The following is a 5,141-nucleotide window of genomic DNA, read 5'->3' as shown; positions in this document are numbered from 1 at the left end:
TATATATATATTGTTATTTTTTTTTGGGTGTACGATGTAATGGTAAACATCTACTCTTCATAATAACAACCGTGATGCCCTTCATCATTGCCGGTGTAGAATTTGTTATGTGTTGTTTTGCACACCTTGTTTGTGCAAGGCGTCGAATATCTGATACGTCGTTGGAACTGTAGCACATGATAGATTTATCGTGTTCCATTTACCAATGTATATTCGTTTTTCGAAAAGATTTGCGCGAAGGCTCATCTCCATTAGAATGCAAACTTTAGCTATATGTTTATAATATATATTAAAAAAAGAAAGAAAAAACAAAAAAAATAACGTACATTGCAATCTGTAAAGAAGGGGGGGGAAAAAACTTTAGGGCTTATTTTTAATCCGTTATTTGATATGCAAAATACATCGTTGAACTACTAAATTTGATGATGAACAAATCAAATTTGGTAGTCATCATCTCTTCAATTAATATTTTGAAACTTTCAATTATGGGTCTGTTTGGGGACGTTTTTTTACGGCTTCGCGGCCCCGATTGGCTCCAGCGTTGCGGCAGAAAAGCTAAATCGGGAGAAAAGTGGGCCGCGGTATCCAGCTTTCGCCTCGTCAAATTCTATAATTGCCCTCGCAACCCTCGTTCCCTCCGTCGCCGTCGTTCTGCCCTCTGTAATAAAATCCCTAGTTTTGTGACGTCATGAACAAATCCTTCGCCTTCCCAATTCTTGCGGCTTTGCTTTCTCGCGTTTGGGGGAGACGCACAATGGAAGTTCGCTGCCGTTTGACCCATTCTCTGCCTTTGGATACGTTCGCTGTCTTTCACCGCCGGATATCAACAATAGCTGACCATTTCACCGCATTCACCGTAAGCTTTCCTAGGTTCCCATATCCTGACTACTTCATATGCCAACGATGATATTTCCCTTGCCTTCCAACCTTAATTCCTCTCCATTGTATGTTTTCTATTTCCTTATTGTTTTTACCATATTGCTTGCTCAATTAAATGCTTATGCGGTTATGCCTACCTTCATTACCCCATGTTTTCTAAATTTCTGAAAACAGTAAAAAGTAAAGATATGTAAATTAAGTAAATACATAAGAAATGTGTTAAATGTGTATAAACATGACTCAAGTTTCTTGTTAAATGTGTATAAATATGCCTACCTTCATTCGCCATTGCAACCCTCATTCACAGCGTCGCGGCAGATGTTTCAATAGGTTAATGCCCCAAGTTTTTAAAAAATATATTATTTCTATGCCTTTGGTTGAAAATGTCATGTTGCTGCTGTGATCTTAAATTTCAATTTGTGTTGCATATATGCCCATGTTTGCTAGAGAGGCTTGCACTGAAACTCCCCTTTTATCAGAAGGCTTTCACTTGATCCAAGAGAAGGAAGTGAGACTTAAATGAGAAGGATTTACACATATATATACCAAATAATTCTTATGCATTTACATTCAGAACAACATCTTTGCATTGTTATTTAGTTTCAGTTTTAACATATTTTGAGTTCACACTTATTGGTTATGGGTTTTATTAATGCTAATCATCAACAACTTCCTTTTTGTTGTGGTGTTATGGGTTATATGCCTCCAGATGATAATTTGGGATTTTTGTGTTTGTGCTATTCGATTTATGATATTTTTTTTAAATGACAAATGCTTGGTTACTAACTCATTATAAGGTGTTAAACTTGTGATGCTGCTTGTAAAATTGGGCGGTGTTATGTGTGATCTGAATTTCTGAAGGCTTGGATATGTGGTGATAGCAGTGGTATTGGGTTGGACAATAATTCTTACGTATTTACTTATGTAATACCTAAATTCTAATATTACATGATTTATTTACCCTATATATTTATCATTATGTTTTCCTTGAATTTCTCTTTGGATTGTGCCATGCCTTTGATGATAATCACTGCTTTCATTTGTCATTGGTTGGGACATATTCGGATATGAAATTTTGAGGGAATTCCTAATTATAACTTTGTAGTAGAAATATTTATATTCATACCATTCAATTATTTTGTAATTATATATGTAAATTGAAGTGTTAGATGAGTGGTATGCATGTAAATTTTTCAATGTTTTTAGTGTTAAATTGTCTAATTGCTTATTTTTAGAATCCTTCAAGCTTGGGCTGCTTTGTATTAACATTGCATTTAGTTAGCTAAGTTTTTTTATTGCAGTCCAGGTTTATTATTAGCCAGTAATTAGATGTATAATGCAGATTTGATCTCCAATCTGGAATACATCTGTCGGTTCCTCCATATTTTCATGCAAGTATTGGAGGATTGCTTTTGGTAGAGCAGGTACAGCCTTGTAAATTCCATGGGAATGACAAGGTTTATGTGTTTTCATCGTTGGTTGCATTTTTTGCAATTTTCTGCTAATGATTTATTTTCTGCTCATGATAATTGGTTGCAATTTTTGCAAATCTAACATCTGAACTTTAGTTTCTACATATATGCCACTTGAGAAGACATATTTCTCCTTTTAAAAGTTAAAATAGTGGTATTTTTGATGTGATATGAAATATGTGGGTTGTAGAAAGGTGAAATGAAAATTTTAGGTGTAGAAACGGAAATACATAATTCTTATTCGACAGGACATGCTTCTTATTGCTTAATCTGAATAATATCTCAACTCTAGTTGTTTCTAACATTTTTTAATGCAGTGAGTAGTTAATTGCTGGTGTAGCAAGGGTTCATGCTGTTGTAAGATTTTATTTTGGGTTCATTTACATGCATACACTTGAATTCATGTTTATTTACATACCTATAACATATCGTTTGCAGGTGTAGCAACCATTATTGCCATGATAGTGAACTCGGTCATACTTAAGGCGTAGAATTATTTATCTTTAGCTGATGTGTTGTATCTTTGGGGGCTATGCAAATATTTGTAAAACTTCAAAGTTTATGTGTTAGATATGTAAATACATAAGAGTGTTGCATATATGTTCTTATTTATAAACAGATGTTGTTAACACTTTGGGGTCTTACTAAAGTTCCAAAACAATGGTTGTTATACTATTCTTTTAAACAGTTTCACCAAACATGGGTAGTATGATCTTTTTTTCATAAAACAGCTGGTTTCACGCAGCTGCACCAAACAGACAGCCAACTTCCCCACAGCTGCTTCCTGTGGCAGCGTAGCTGCAGCTGCGCCAAACAGAGCCTATGTCTTGAGTGTTTGTTTTGCGTTTATTTTGTTTGTGATTGTATTGTTTTTAGTTATGTTCGGTATGTCTCGTTTAAATGTTCAGCCGGTGAATTCAACTTGTTCCCTTGCTGCTTTATGCACACCTTTATTTATTTTATTAAACTCTCTATCTAGCATTTAGCTAGTGGTTTTGGGGTCCAAAATTGGAGCGATTATTGCGTGCGGACACTCAGACACAAATTTACGTCAGTTGTCCAATCTGGGCTACTAAAATACATTTTTTTATTTTTTTGTTATAAGAGTGGGACTCCCTCAAATTTTTTTGACAGTCCATATCGGACACCTGACGTAAATTTGTGTTACGTGTTTGCACGCAATAATTCTGGCTCCCAAATTTCAATATTACATTTGAATTTATTTATTCTCTAGCCTGGGTTAGCTTGTCGCTTCGGGGCCAACCAAATTTCTATATGAACAGGTAGGATGCTTATTTGTGCGCCTTTTGGTGACAAATTGATAGGCAACTGTATTGTCAGTCTTAAGACCCCCTGACCTAGGTTTGATTCCTATAGGGATGTATAGCACATATGAGGAGCGGTATTCTTAAATTCCACCCTTAAAAAAAAAAAAAGGTAGGATGCTTATTTTTTCATTATTTATTCTCTTTCTCAAATTTGGATGCTTTGTCTTCAAATTTCTCGCTTGATAGCAAATTTGATTATGAATTTTTCTTTTTTGTGCTTGTATTATTTCGGTCTTCTGGATATTTCGTGAACTCGTATAGCTAAAATATGTAATTGCGAATTATTTTGATGCTGTTAACAAGTGAAAGTAATTTCTAGAGAAAAAAATGTGCGTCTGCATACTACTTATTGCTATTAATAATATTTACTGAACCTCATAAACTGAAGTTTATACAGGCAAATTTGAACTAATAATGTTTTATGTTTTTCCAAATATTTGTTGAGAGCTTTACTTTGAATAAATCATTATGAGCAATATATTAAATTAAAATTTATTTTGGGGCATTTACGTACATAACACCCATTTGATATCTGTTTGCGTATCTAATATTTAAACTTTATTTTTTACATTTATACCGCCCAAAATTTTTATGGCATCGTTAGGGTTAACGAACATAATGAGCTAACAATTTTCTACATTAATGTTGTTTTATGGTGGGGAGCTGACGTCATCATATGCCCCTATCTATATTGGAGGTTATTGCCGCACTGTTCTAGAGCACACTATCACCTCTGCCAGACTTTTCACAGAATATGAGGTTTCAAATTTTATTGATTTTTCTGCATCAGTGATGAACTCCCAAACCTACAGCTATAATGCAAACATATAGTTCAAAATTTTTACTTAATAAAAATAATAAAAATTGCTATAGCTAAAAAAAATTGTCTATGCAGTACAACACAACCATCTAATGTTGAGCCTACACATAGCAGTAACTTACGTGAGCTTGCGCTCGGGATGAGACTCGGGTCATTCTAACTAATGGTGGCTACGAGAGGATGGACAATGACATTAAGCCTGCACATAGCAGTAACTTAAGTGAGCTTCAACTTGGGTTGAGGCTCGGGTCATTTTAATTAAAGGTGGCTACGAGAGAATGGGTGGTGCACAATCGATGGTTCTAACAATTCTTATTGAGATAACTAGATTAAGTACTTTGGGAGTATGACGACACCATAGAGATTATGAGGCACGATGTGCTTAGTACACTCCACAACAAACATAGATATCCTTGATGCAATGTTTATTAGTAATAATTACATTCATGCTTACAGGACGACATAGGAATGGGATGAGGAAGCGACATCATACAATATTACAACCAACTTTGAACACATTAATTGAAGGACAAGTTCCTAATGAATTGGTTGAGAACTTATTTTCTTCTACGAAGGCAGACTTGTAATGTGCGTTTAATGGTTGATAATCAATACTTTGGAATATCACGATCACTCAGCTAG

General features: G+C 34.8%; 1 long non-coding RNA gene across 2 annotated transcripts in view; it reads left to right on the top strand.

Moving 5' to 3' along the window:
- The window catches only part of LOC110021296, a 7,790-nt gene extending 4,540 nt beyond the window's left edge, over positions 1-3,250 (top strand). The window contains exons 3-4 of one of the 2 annotated variants that reach the window (XR_002293642.1): positions 2,222-2,303; positions 2,790-3,250. This is a non-coding gene — a long non-coding RNA (uncharacterized LOC110021296). The other variant, XR_002293641.1, reaches the window with a different exon arrangement.
- Positions 3,251-5,141: the final 1,891 nt, after the last annotated feature.

Source organism: Phalaenopsis equestris, unplaced genomic scaffold (assembly GCF_001263595.1).
Source record: "Phalaenopsis equestris unplaced genomic scaffold, ASM126359v1 Scaffold000002, whole genome shotgun sequence".
In the NCBI taxonomy this organism is placed as follows: Eukaryota; Viridiplantae; Streptophyta; class Magnoliopsida; order Asparagales; family Orchidaceae; genus Phalaenopsis; species Phalaenopsis equestris.
Note: the sequence above shows the minus strand (reverse complement) of the source record. Positions and strands in the feature narration are given on the sequence as shown.